General features: G+C 33.5%; 1 pseudogene; it reads left to right on the top strand.

Annotated features, from left to right (window-relative positions):
• Positions 1 to 11,615: 11,615 nt before the first annotated feature.
• On the top strand, positions 11,616 to 15,170 carry LOC114396082 (annotated as a pseudogene).
• The last annotated feature ends 250 nt before the right edge of the window (positions 15,171 to 15,420 follow it).

Raw genomic sequence — 15,420 nt, 5'->3', positions numbered from 1 at the left:
GCGCGGTTGTGCTCTCTCTTTTAGGTATACAAGGGCGCAGTGTAACATGAGACTAAGCTTCACCATGGGAGAGTGGAGTTCTGTTTCTCTCACTGAAAAAAAATATTTTCAATTAGTTTGTGCTCATTTCATTGAAACCAACCTGATGTATGATTTTTTTTTCTTTCGGATTAAGAATACTTTTACCAAAACGAATATGTAATACATGTTTGAATTAGAAAATTTGAAAACTAACGAAGTACCAAAGCATACATAAAATGATATAGTTTGGATAAACTTTTAAACAATTACTTAATGGAAAAGAAAAAAAGTTGTAACGTGAACTGGAAAAGAAAAAGTTGTAAAAGGAGTTGAATTTTTCTTTTTTAACCTTGAGTTTTAAAAGGAAAAGTATCTGTAGATTTTTTTTTATTGAGAAATTGAGCCTTGATGTATCCCTCAAATTTGGCCTAAACTCACTTATAGCAATAGCTCTCACTGCATTTTTATAGCATACTAAGTATGAGGTGAAATATGTTAAATTTTATTTTCTTAGAAAGGATGTTAGAACCAACAGAATTTTGCACAATTAGTAAATAGTTGAGTTATTTGAGTGTGTTTATAGAAGTTTAATTCTTAATTGTGCATGAAAAATGCTTTGTTAGGAGAGATGATCTCTACTCTTTAAAGGGATTAATTTCTGATTATTGGCTAGATATGATCTTAGTATAAATAAAAGGAAAAAACAGAAAAGAAAGGATGTTAACATAAATCAACATTATACCTCATGTAAAATTTGAGAAATGTTATTTATATAATAATTCATACAACATATATTATAATTAAGAGAGAGCGGGAGATAAGTATGAAATGTAATAAATATTATGATAAAGAGATGAACACAATATTGTTTTATATATTATAGTATGAATTGTTGAATGAACAAAATGTAAAATTATTATATCTTCTTATATAACTTGAATAGAGAATATCAAATCTTGAAAGTGTCTTGCATCTGTAATCTCGAAAGACTATTTGGTATTTTTTTTTTCTTTTTTAGAGACCAAATCGATTTTTGCACATCTTTAAGGAACCAAATTGGGTTTTTATTCAAACTTTTAATTTTTTTAAACAGATTTTTTACAGCAATTTTTCAAACAGTTAAATAACAAGAAGAGTGGAGAAAATTTACATATCAAAATAACATTCAAATTAAGTTTGGGTGGGTCAATATGGTTACAATAAAGAAGAGTGTAAATAATTTTTTTTTAATATTCTTTATTATTAGTTAAAATTTATTAAAAATATGAGAAAAATTATGAAATGAAGCTCACCAACTATATTATTTGATAATAATTTTCAACCAATAATAAAATATGTATTAAAAGAGAGTTAAAACTAAAACATCTCGAGAATTGATATTGGCCTCAGCAATATTGCTATTGGTCCCGCCCACATGGGTGAATTTTTTTCTTCTAAAAATGTCATTCCCACATAATCATAGTTCTGTTGTATCACCGTGTACAAAATCTATAATCAAAACATGTTTCCGTTTTAGATTTTATATGAAAACATGTTTTTGTTTTATATTTTATACGCCCATGCACTACAACAAAAATGTATTTTCATTCTTGTATATGAAGTGTGTATAAAATATTCAACAGAAACATGTTTTCATGTATAAAATTTGAAATAGAAACATGTTTCAGATTTTGTACGTGAAAACATGTTTCCGTTGAGTATTTATTTCGGCTTAAAAAATACAATGAAATATAATTTCGTGTGTTCCTAACACAGTAGAATTGTGATTCCGTTGCAACTGAAAGCATGGGAGGTAGGGGTAAAATTAGAAAGGAACAAGAATGCCTTTTCATCACATTTTCAAAAAGTGGTAGGAATCAATAACAATGAGGTAGGGACCAATATCAATTCCCAAACATGTCCACAAATGTCCAAATGTGGCCAGGAAGGAAGCCCATAAGAAGAGAACCACCACCCATTTTGGGTCTTGAGCCCGCGAGCCCATGTAAAAGCATACTTAATATGAAGTTTTGATGATGTCACAAGATAAGTGCTTCTCAAGTTTAATTCAAGTCAAAGACTCAAAAATTCAAGATAAATGATAGAGTCTTGAACAACATTCTTTACTTGATGATGCAAAAGGTTTGGCCAAAGGACATTTTTCAAAAAGCTTTTTGAAATTTCAAAAATATGGTATTTACTCTCTGTTAATCGATTATCAGAGGATGTAATCGATTACCAGTGGCCAAAGTAGTTTCTGAAATGTTCTTAAAATTTTGAATTTGATTTTAAAAGCATGTAATCGATTACACAAGACTTGTAATTGATTACCAGAAGTTTTAAACATTTTCTAACAGTCTTTAGAAATTTGAATTTAAATTTCAAAGCCTATAATCGATTACAACTTGTGTGTAATCGATTACCAGAACTTAAAATTCTAATTTCAAGTCTGAAGAGTCACAACTCTTCAGAAAAATAATTGTATAATCGATTACCCGTAAGGAATTTTCAAAAATAACTTCCAACAGTCACATCTATTCAAATGTTTTTGAATGGCCATCAAAGGCCTATATATAGGTGACTTGGGACACGAAATTTCTCAGAGTTTTTGTTGTACAAAGAGTCTCATCCTCTCAGAAACTAAATTGTCTTATCCTCTAAAATATTCCTTGGACAAGAGCTTGCAAATTCAATAAGAAATCTTGAGTGATCTTCAATTGTTATATCTTTCTCTTAAAGAGAGAATTCTTCTTCTTCTTCTTCTCATTCAAAGAAATTGATTAAGGGACCAAGGGTCTCTTGAGTTGTAAGGAATTCTGAACACAAGGGAAGGGTTGTCCTTGTGTGGTTTGGACTTTGTAAAAGGCATTTTACAAGATAGTGAAAATCTCAAGTGGGTTGCTTGTGGACTGAATGTAGGCACAGGACGTGGCCGAACCAGTATAAAAACTGAGTTTGCATTCTCTCTTCCCTTAAACTTCTTTTATTTATTGTCATTTATCTTTTGCTTTAAAGAAGTTTACTTTGAATTATGTTTTGAGTAATTCATATTAAGGGTAAATTGTTAATTCAAGAAGAGAGTTAAAACTTTAATTGGGGAATAATCTTTGATATCTTAATTCAACCCCCCCTTCTTAAAGATATCTGAGGCCACTTGTCTAACAAGTGGTATCAGAGCTTCATTCTTGTATAAAGTTTAGAAGCTTCAAGAATAATGGCCTCATCAAATTATTTATTTCCCGAAGGGAATTCTATAAATAGGCCTCCTATTTTTAATGGCGTGGGTTACCATTATTGGAAAACCTGCATGCAAATTTTTATAGAGGCAATAGATCTAAATATCTGGGAAGCAATAGAAATTGGGTCTTACATTCCCACTATGGTGGCAGCAAATACAACCATACAAAAGCCTAGGGAAGAATGGAGTGAGGAAGAAAAGAGATTAGTTCAATACAATTTAAAAGCCAAAAATATAATTACATTTGCTATAGGAATGCATGAGTACTTTAGGGTATCAAATTGTAAAAGTGCAAAAGATATGTGGGATACCCTACAAGTAACACATGAAGGTACAATAGATGTAAAAAGATCTAGGATAAATACATTGACTTATGAATATGAATTATTTAGAATGAATCCAAATGAAAGCATACAAGACATGCAAAAGAGGTTCACTCATATAATTAATCATCTTGCATTTTTAGGAAAAATCTTTCCAAATGAAGATCTTATAAATAAAGTTTTGAGATGCTTAAGCAGGGAATGACAACCCAAGGTAACAACCATTAATAAATCACGAGATCTATCTAACATGTCTCTTGTCACTTTGTTTGGAAAGTTACAGGAACATGAAATGGAATTGATGAGATTGAATCGACATGAAGAAAATGATAAGAAGAAGAAAGGAATCTCTCTTAAAGCTTCATCTTCAATCCAAGAAGAGAGTGATAAGGAGGACTCAATTGAAATATACAAAGATGATGATCTTAGTCTATTTGTAAAAAGATTCACCAAATTCTTGAGAGTAAGAGGAAATCAAAGAAGGTCAAACTTTAAACCAAAGAAAAGGGAAGAAGATTCATCCTCTACTCTAAGATGTTATGAATGCAATCAACCTGGACATCTGAGGGTTGATTGCCTAATCTTCAAGAAAAGAATAGAGAAATCTAAAAAGAAAGCTTTTAATGAAAAGAAGGCAAAGAAGACCTATATTACATGGGATGACAATGAGATGGACTCATCTGATGATTCAGAAAACGAAGTTGTAAACCTGAGTCTAATGGCCAAGAGTTATGAAAGCGATGAAGAGGTAACATCTTCTGATAACAACTTATCCATTTCATTTGATGAATTACAAGATGCATTTGCTGATTTGCATAAAGAATCAATTAAACTTGCGAAAATAGTTTCATCTTCTAAGAAAACAATTTCAAACTTAGAAAAAGAAGTTTTAAAATTAAATAAAGAATTAGAAAATCTCAAAATTGATGTTATAACTCTAAGATCAAATGATACAATTCATTCTTCTACCATGCATGATAATATAGAAATATCTAATTCATGTAATTGTTGTAACAAGTACATAGAAGAAATTAAAGATTTGAAAAAATCTCTTGCAAAATTTGCCATTGGTAAAAGTAACTTAGACGTCATATTAGGAAAGATATGTCTTTGATAAGGCAGGATTAGGATATAAGCCTGATAAACAACAAAAATTTTATAAAAATTTCTTTGCATCCACACAAAAATATAGTTCTCCTTTCTTAACGTGTTTTTATTGTGGAAAGAAAGGGCATGGTACTTCTACATGCTACTTTAAGAAAAATAGTAACAATATTAAAATGATATGGGTCCCAAAAGGATCTCTTGTTAAAATTAACACACAAGGACCCAATAAAGCTTGGGTAACTAAGTCTCAAATATGATTATATAGGTATCCTTAAAGAAGAAATGGTACATAGATAGCGGATGCTCTAAACATATGACGGGAGATGCATCAAAGTTCACTCATATCTCTCCCAAGAAAAGCGGACATGTGACTTATGGCAACAACAATAAAGATAGAATTCTTGGAGTTGGAAAAATAGGTACAAACTCATCTTCCTCCATTGAGAATGTTCTACTTTTTGAAGGTCTTAAGCACAGTTTGCTTAGTGTCAGTCAATTATGTGATAAAGGCTATCTGGTATAATTTGATTCTAATAAATGTGTTATTGAAAATGAGCATGATAGAAATATAAATCATATAGGTTATAGAATAAATAATGTTTACATGATAGATTTAAATCAAAAACAAAATCATGATCAATGTTTTCTCTGTAAGGATGATGATCCATGGTTATGGCATAAAAGGATTGCCCACATAAATATGGAACATTTAAATAAACTGATTTCAAAAGATTTAGTTATTGGTTTACCAAGACTCAAATTTGAAAAAGATAGATTATGTGATGCATGTCAGAAAGGAAAACAAGTTAAGGGTTTCATTTAAATCTAAGAATATTATTTCAGCAACTCAACCCTTACAATTGCTGCATATGGATCTATTTGGCCCTTCTAGAACTATGAGTTTTGGAGGGAATTATTATGCTCTTGTTATTGTTGATGATTACTCTAGATATACATGAACATCATTTATTACTCATAAAAGTGATGCATTTCATGCATTCAAGAAACTTGCCAAAGTTATTCAAAATAAGAAAAATCTTAAAATTGCATTTATCAGGAGTGATCATGGGGGTGAATTTGAAAACAAATATTTTGAATTATTTTGTGATGAACATGGCATTGAGCATAATTTTTCTCCACCCATAACTCCTCAACAAAATGGAGTTGTTGATAGAAAAAATAGATCCTTAGAAGAAATTGCTAGAACTTTACTAAATGATACTTTTCTTCCAAAATATTTTTGGGCTGAAGCCGTAAATACTGCATGTTATATCATGAATAGGGCTTTAATAAGACCAATCTTGAAGAAAACACCATATGAGTTATATAATGGAAGAAAACCTAACATTTCACATCTTCATGTTTTTGGATGTAAATGTTTTGTGCTAAATAATGGTAAAGATAATTTAGGAAAGTTTGATGCTAAATCTGATGAAGGCATTTTTCTTGGTTATTCGTTGCAAAGTAAAGCATTTAGAATATATAATAAAAGAACCATGATTATTGAAGAATCCATTCATGTTTCTTTTGATGAATCTAATGCTATTTTGCCAAGAAAAGATGTACTAGATGATATTTCAGAATCATTAGAAGAAATGCATATTCATGGAGAAAATCACAAAGGAAAAGGAGATGGAAACAATGAAGATTATCAAATTGATGAAATCAAAACAAATGATAATCTTCCAAGAGAATGGAGAGCTTCTAGATATCATCCTCTTGACAACATCATTGATGATATATCAAAAGGGGTAACCACTAGACATTCTCTTAAAGATATATGCAATAATATGGCTTTTGTTTCTATGATTGAACCTAAGAATTTGATAGAAGTCATAATTGATGAACATTGGATAATAGCTATGCAGGAAGAGTTAAACCAATTTGAAAGAAACAATGTTTGGGAGTCAGTTGAGAAACCTGAAAATTACCCAATTATTGGAACAAAATGGGTATTTAGAAACAAGTTAGATGAAAATGGCATAGTTATTAGAAATAAGGCTAGGTTAGTAGCCAAAGGATAGAATCAGGAAAAGGGGATAGACTATGAGGAAACATATGCTCATGTTGCTAGATTAGAAGCCATAAGAATGTTATTAGCCTATGCATCCATTATGGACTTTAAACTTTATCAAATGGATGTGAAGAGTGCATTTTTGAATGGCTTTATCCAAGAGGAAGTATATGTAGATCAACCCCCTGGATTTGAAAACTCAGATAAGCCTAGTCATGTCTTCAAATTGAAAAAGGTTTTATATGGCTTAAAGCAAACCCCTAAGGCTTGGTATGAGCGTCTAAGTAAGTTCCTTTTAGAAAAGGATTTCTCTAGAGGTAAAGTGGATACTACTCTCTTCATTAAGAAGAAATTAAATGATATTTTATTAGTTCAACTCTATGTTGATGATATTATCTTTGGATCCACTAATGACTCTTTATGCAAAGAATTCTCTCAAGACATGCATAGTGAGTTTGAAATATCAATGATGGGAGAACTTAATTTCTTTCTTGGGTTACAAATCAAGCAAACCAAGAATGGAATATTTGTCAATCAATCAATGTATTGCAAGGAATTGATTCACGGATTTGGGATGGAGAATGCTAAGCATATGGCTACACCAATGAGTACTGCTTGCTATCTAGATAAAGATGAAACCGGTTAGTCAATAGGCGTTAAGAAATATCGAGGTATGATCGGATCACTTCTTTATTTATCTGCTAGCAGACTAGATATTATGTTTAGTGTGTGTATGTGTGCTAGATTTCAATCAAATCCCAAACAATCACATCTTAGTGTCGTTAAGAGAATTATAAGATATCTGTTAGGCACTATGAATATAGGTTTATGGTATCCTAAAAATTCTACATGCAATTTAATAGGATATTCTGATTCTGACTTTACCAGTTCTAAAACTAATAGAAAGAGCACCGGTGGAACTTTTCATTTCATTGGATCTGCTCTAGTTTCTTGGCATAGTAAGAAACATAATAGTGTTGCTTTATCTACTGTAGAAGCAAAATACATTTTTGCTGGCAGTTGTTGTGCCCAAATTCTTTGGATGAAGCAACAACTTTTTGATTATGGAATATTACTTGACCATATTCCTATAAGATGTGATAACACGAGTGCTATAAACCTATCTAAGAACCCTATTTAGCACTCAAGAACCAAACACAAATAAATAAGACATCATTTCTTGAGAGATCATGTTCAAAAGGGAGATTGTGTTGTAGAATTTGTTGATACAAAGAATCATCTTGTTGATATCTTTACAAAACCTCTCCCTAAAGAAACATTCTTTGCAATTAAGAGAGAATTAGGTCTTCTGGATATCAATGATATAGACAATAGGTAACTCAAATGAGTTTATCCTCCTTATGATCACTAGGATTGTCTATGAGTCTAGATGCTTATGTGTTATTAATATTTATATTAGTTATTATTTGTCATATAAATAATTGTTTGTCATTATCTTTATTTGAATATTTTTAATAGGAATAGAAATTATTATGTATAGTTAGTTGATTTTTAATTTTATTAGATTTGTGTGTGATTAATAATTGTTGGATGAATGTGTTTTGATTATGTTTGTGATTGAATATGTTTGATTATGCTTGTTGATTTGAATGTTGTTGATTGTGGTTGATTATTATAGTTAGATGTATATTTGACTTAGAAATAGTTAGCTTTTAGTGAAAAAGCCTTCTTTAAGGGACTGGTAATTGATTACCATTCCCTGTAATCGATTACATTAGAACACCAGGGCTGTAATCGATTACCAGCAAGATGCATATGCTACAGGATACTCCTATAATTGATTACAATGGCTTGTAATCAATTACAAGGCATCTTCTTCTATAAATAGGCACATTTCTGCAGAGTATCTTGCACAGACCCTAACCTCCATTCAAGTGGCGGCACAAGCTCTTCCTATAACTTCAAATTCTCGTATCTTCCTCATTTCTTCACCAAATCACTTCAAACAAAGGCCAATCTTCATCATTTCAATTCTCTTTGAAACCCACCGATCAAAATTTGTTGCAACATCTTCAAATGGCAGAATCATCAAAGAAGCGCAATGGATCTTCCTCCACCACCACCTCTGCTGGCCACCGCCGCCAAGGAACTTTTGGAGACCCACCCGCACCAATTCCTCCCTCCCTTTCATCTCCTCGATCATCTACATTGTTTTCTTCAGATGATCAACGCCAAAGGTACTATTCTCAATTTTGCAATAGAATCATTCTAGACCCTAAGTACCTTGATCTTGATTTTTTTGATGGCGAAACATTTGATTGTTACCAAGTGTTTCAAAATTCTGCTTTGACTGAGTTTATGTCTCTGAAACTGCCTTACTTTCCTGAATTAGTTAGAGTCTTCTAAAATAACTTGAAAATTTAGGATGGTATTATTTATTCTGAGGTGCATAGTATTCCAATTATTATTGATCAGTCCTTGTTCTTTTCCTTGACAAAACTGCCCAATCAAGGTGTTCCTTTTGAGGGCACCATTGTTGATGACTGGAAATTTGATTATTCTAGTCATGATGCTCGCCGCATGGTCTGCAATGACCAGGCTGACATGACCCATAGATTACTTGCTGGGTCATTAACTTTTGATTGTCGCATCATGCATTATATCATTGTTCGTATTTTGCTTCCACGATCCTCAAACCTTGCTCAAGTCTCTAAGGAGGATTTGATTCTGATGTGGGCTTTTCAGACCGATTGTCAGATCGACTGGGCCCATTTAGTTTGGTACTGGATGCATAAGGCATTACCGGCCAATGCACCTCTCCATTATCCTCACCTTGTCACTCTTTTTCTTCATTATTTCAATATTCCTTTGGATGATGAACCATTTGTCAAGGTCAAACGATCTTTCTCTATTGGTGCTGGTGCGGTTACCTCCTTTGGTTACTGAAAAGATGTTGATGGTCAGTGGGTTCGTAAACAAGACTTGCCTCCGCTTATTTCTGGCAAACGTACCCCATCTCCTCCACCATAAAGGGCTGATTCCTCTTCTCTTCTGATCGAAGTCCTCACAGAACTCCGTGGTCTTCGAGCTTTTGTAGGTGAACGATTTGATGCATTGGATACTCGCCTTGATGCCATGGATGAACGCTTTGATGGGATGGATACGAGGATCACTCGTCTCCAAGATGATATGAGCTTCATTAGGCGTTGCTTTGATCCATCGGCCGACTCTTAGTTTCTATTTTCCTAGTTTCTATAATTTCCTTAGCCTTGTATTTTTGATTTTATTGCTTTAGTACTTTGATTATGGCTATCTTGGTTATTTATAATTATGTTTTGCTTTGTGTTTGGATAATTTTAGACTTTGTTTTGGTTCATTAAGACTTGTTTGGTTTATTTTATGGATTCATTTAGTCTATGGATGACATTTGATATGGTTTTGATGTTGCCTTCGCTCCTTCTAGACGATTTTGGCTTTTTGATGTTGCCAAAGGGGGAGAGAACAAGGGTAGAAATCATAAACCTTTAGGCATAAATTCCAAGCTTAAGGAGGAGTAAGTGTTGTGAGCACGCTTTATCAATTGTATATAGTTTATCTTGATTTCAGGTTATTGTCATCATAAAAAAAGGGAGATTGTAAAAGCATACTTAATATGAAGTTTTGATGATGCCATAAGATAATCGCTTCTCAAGTTTAATTCAAGTCAAGGACTCAGAAATTCAAGATAAATGATGAAGTTAGTCCTTAGAGTATTGGACAACATTCTTTACTTGATGATGCAAAAGGTTTGGCCAAAGGACATTTTCCAAAAAGCTTTTCAAAATTTCAAAAATATGGTATTTACTCTCTGGTAATCGATTACCAAATGATGTAATTGATTACCAGTGGCCAAAGTAGTTTCTAAAATGTTCTTAAAATTTTGAATTTGATTTTAAAAGCATGTAATCGATTACACAAGACTTGTAATCGATTACCAGAAGTTTTAAACGTTTTATAACAGTCTTTAGAAATTTGAATTTAAATTTCAAAGCATGTAATCGATTATAGCTTGTGTGTAATCGATTACCAGAACTTAAAATTCAAATTTCAAGTCTGAAGAGTTACAGCTCTTCAGAAAAATAACTATGTAATCGATTACACGATTTTGGTAATCAATTACCAGTAAGGAATTTTCAAAAATAACTCCCAACAGTCACATCTATTCAAATGTTTTTGAATGGCTATCAAAGGCCTATATATAGGTGACATGAGACACAAAATGTCTCAGAGCTTTTGTTGTACAAAGAGTCTCATCCTCTCAAAAACTAAATTGTCTTATCCTCTAAAATATTCCTTGGCCAAGCACTTGCAAATTCAATAAGGAATTTTGAATGATCTTCAATTGTTATATCTTTCTCTTAAAGAGAGAATTCTTTTTCTTCTTCTCATTCAAAGAAATTGATTAAGGGACCGAGGGTCTCTTGAGTTGTAAGGAATTCTGAACACAAGGGAAGGGTTGACCCTGTGTGGTTCAGACTTTGTAAATGACATTTTACAAGATAATGGAAATCTCAAGCGGGTTGCTTGGGGATTGGACATAGGCACAGGGCATGGTCGAACCAGTATAAAAACTGAGTTTGCATTCTCTTTTCCCTTAAACTTCTTTTATTTATTGTCATTTATCTTTTTCTTTAAAGAAATTTACTTTGAATTATCTTTTGAGTAATTCATATTAAGGGTAAATTATTAATTCAAGAAGAGAGTTAAAATTTTAATTGGGGAATAGTCTTTGATATCTTAATTCAACCCCCCCTTCTTAGAGATATCTGAGGCCACTTGTCTAACAGCCCAATCTATTCTTCTTGTTCATCATGCGTGAAGTTGTTAAGGTTTTGGGCTTGGTTTCTCTGAGCGCGAACAATTCCAATCTGCGGGATTAACGAGTGAGTAGCACGATTATGAGAAAAAAAATGTGTCACACTTATCATGATGAATGTTGATGCAACGGTACGGGCGCCACAAGAGCGTGGTGAAGCGGTCGAAGAAGTACTTGGAGGAGGCGCAAATGGGAGGTCAATGACACACTCAAGAAGCTTGATGATCGCAAGCTCTATCAACTTGCTCTTAAGGTCACACTTATCATTCATTCATATGCATCTTTCACTCTTTTAGGTTCAAAGTTCAAAACCATTTCTACATTCTGTTGAAATTTCACTATTTAGAAGATCCTACTCATTTTAACTTTTTATTTCTTTTTCTTATTAAACTACTTTTTTGGGTTAAACATGTTTCTAGTTCCTATAATAAATACTGAAATGTTCACTATTAGTTTCTCAAAATGAAATTGTCTCTTTGTAGTCCCTTGGTAATGGAAATGTATTGGGTGTAGTCCGACTAGTCTTTGTCCTTCACCAAAAATTGTCTCATTATAGTCTCTAATTTATGAAAATAAGAATCACCAAGGTTTTAAAAAATGGTCTATGAATGTGATTTTGGTGGCAACAAGGTTTCACGACTGCATTGCCACTGGCCTCAATTGTGATCACATTGGCTGCTTATGACTGCAATTTTTCGTAACATCAAGGATCATAGATGAAACGACAACCAGGATTTAAAACCTTAGAAATTACACACAACACATTTCCATAGATAAAAAAATTAAAGAAATAATTGTATTTTGAGGGAAAAGCGAACATGATGCTATTTGAATGGAATAAAAACATGTTTAATCTTTTTTTTTCTTCCTAATGTATGACTTTGGATTTGGTATGCAATGTAGTAGGAATTATTATTATTGTTGTTGTTGTTGTTGTTGTTGTTGTTGTTCAACTTTTTAAGTAATTGATATAGGTGTTTCTATAAGCCTAGAATTTTGAATTAACACTTGTTATGGTTGTCGATGGATGCATCAAAGGCTATCAAAAAGGTAGTAGTGAATTATTGATACTAATTACTGGCAACTTAAGGTGTGTTTGTAAACTCATTTGGAGCCTTGTAAATGTAAAATCCCACTTTTTAAAGCAGCAAATGTAAAAGGAAGAAGAGGGATGGATTGGTGTTCACTCCAAACACACAGTTATTCACAATACTTATGCACAAAGCACTAGGAATATTTGCATCTTATTTTTAAAGAAAATGAGAGTATCCAATTCTTTTATTAAAGAAAAGAAATTGATGTTTCTCTTTTATTAATTCTTTTAAATTTTAATAATGAATTGTCTTGTGTGATTTACATTCTATGGTATGTTGTTTTTTATTATGCGTGCAAGTAGGGAACAAAACTATGCTAGCACTAAATCTAGAGATATTGTAGTTAGCAAGCTATAGACTATAGTTTTTCATAACTCGTATTCGTGGAAAAATGTTCTTTTTTGTATGTTACAACTATCAGAAACCATGGCTAAGAGGAACATGATCAAGACTGTCAGGGACCATGCTATACATCTCGACCTGCTTGCAAAGGCTCGAGGAATTACTGCTGCTAAAAATTATTTTGTTAATCTCCCAGAATCTGCTAAGAATCATCTATGTCATGGTGCTATTCTAAACTGTTACTGCAAGGAACCGATGATTGAAAAGGCAGAAGGTCTTATGGAAAAGATGAAGGAGCTTAGCCTTCCTTTAAGTTCCATGCCTTACAATAGTCTTATAATGCTCTATACAAAAGTAGGGCAACCTGAAAAGGTTTCATCACTCATACAAGAAATGAAGACTAGCAATATCATGCTGGATTCATACACATATAATGTTTGGATGAGAGCTCTTGCTGCCGTTAATGATATTTCTAGTGTTGAAAGGGTTCATGATGAGATGAAGTGGCACTCACGGAATTGGAGAAGAGAAATGCTTTCAAAGATCTTACTGCTTACCAGTTTCTAATTACATTCTATGGGTGAACAAGTAACTTATATGAGGTTTTTAGGGTGTGGCGTTCACTTAGGCTAGCATTTCCTAAAACTGCAAACATAAGCTACCTGAACATGATTCGGGTGTTGGTTAACTCGAAAGATGATGGAAGCTTGCTTGAGAAGCTTTTATGGAGGCTGGATCTTTGAGCTTCAATAAGGTCATTCAATGGTGATTTTCAGCCATAGAGTTGCAGTGGAAGATAAAGGAAAAGAGGTGAGAGGAGGTGTCATCCACTAGAGAATAAGCCATGAAAGGAGAAGCTTCACCACCAAGAGAGTGCCTTGGATAAGAAGGTTAGAGAGGAAGCTTCAATGGAGGAAAAGAATGAGAGAGGGAGGGGGCGTGGAAACTGAAGGAGAATAGGGAGAGAGGTTGAACTTTGAAGTGTGTCTCACAAGTTTCTTATTCATCAAAGTTATGACAAGTGTTATACATGTTTCTATTTATAGCCTAGCACATGGGAAGCTTCCTTGGGAAGCTAGAGGAAGAAAGCTTCCTTGAGAAGCTAGAGGGGGGCTACTTACACCCCTCTAATAGCTAAGCTCACTCCTATGCCAAAATACACAAAATACAATGGGAAGCTTCATTGAGAAGCAAGGAAGGTAGGTTCCTTGGGAAGCAAGGAAGAAAACTTCCTTGAGAAGCTAGAGGGGAGATACTCACACCCCTCCAATAGCTAAGTTCACCACATGCCAAAATACATGAAAATACAAAAAAAGTCCCTACTACAAAGACTACTCAAAATGCCCTAAAATTCAAGGCTAAAATCCTATACTACTAGGGTACCCTAAACTTGTAGGGTAGGGTGATATAAACCTAAAAATGACCAAAATACAATACCTAAAAGAAGGAAAACCTATTCTAATATTTACAAAGATAAGTGGGCTCATACTTAGCCCATGAGCTCAAATTTTACCCTAAGGCTCATGAGAACCCTTGGATCTTCTCCTGCATCTCTGGCCCAATCTTCTTGGAGTCTTCTATCCAATGCCCTTGGGGGGTAGGATTGCATCAAAAGATCTCCTAGGTGAAGAAAAATGTTTCTAGGAGTAGGAATGTGGCTGCCCCACTTATGATATTCGAGTTGTGAATGTTTTGATAAGGGCATATGCAAAATTAGATATGCTGGAGAAGGCTGAAGAGCTCAAGGAGCATGCTCGGAGGAGGGGTGCCAAGCCTAATGGAAAAACCTTGGAAATCTTTATGGATTCTTATTTGCAAAAAGGAAACTTTAAGTCAACAGTGGATTGTCTAGACGAAGCAATATCAATGGGTAGATGGAATGGTGAGAAGTGGGTTCCATCATCAAAGATCATCGATATCATGATGAGGAATTTTGAGCAAGAGAAGGATGTTGATGGTGCAGAAGAATTTCTAGAGATCTTGAAGAAGTCTATGGAATCTCCAGGGGTGGAGGTATTTGAATCCTTGACCAGAACTTATGCAGCTACGGGTAGGATCAGTTCAGCTATGCTACGACGATTGAAGATGGAGAATGTGCAGGTGAGTGAAGGCACCCAGAAGTTACTTGAGGCAATTTCTGAGGAGTGACACTCACGATGCTTTCATTCTTCAAGTTTTGATTGTTGTAAATTAAGATGTGGTCATTCTACACATTTTGCTTTGATGATAAAATTTGGTATTTCAATTATACATTTTGCAATGACGCATGCTGTAGAACATTGAGAGCCTCTTATTTGATTATTGAATAATAAAATATTGCAGGTGCTCGGTGCATAGATATGTCACTTAATCCTGTGTGCTACTAAAAGAAAAGTGCTTCACAAATATAAACCTTTTTCTAGTAGAGAAGCTCTCAAGAACATTTTTAGTCTTGGATCCAAGCAGGCTCCTAATCAGGTAACCATCTAACGCCATCTAACACGAAT

Source organism: Glycine soja, chromosome 18 (genome assembly GCF_004193775.1).
Source record: "Glycine soja cultivar W05 chromosome 18, ASM419377v2, whole genome shotgun sequence".
NCBI lineage: Eukaryota > Viridiplantae > Streptophyta > Magnoliopsida > Fabales > Fabaceae > Glycine > Glycine soja.
The sequence above is the reverse complement of the archived record's forward strand: the minus strand, read 5'-3'. Positions and strand labels throughout refer to the sequence as shown.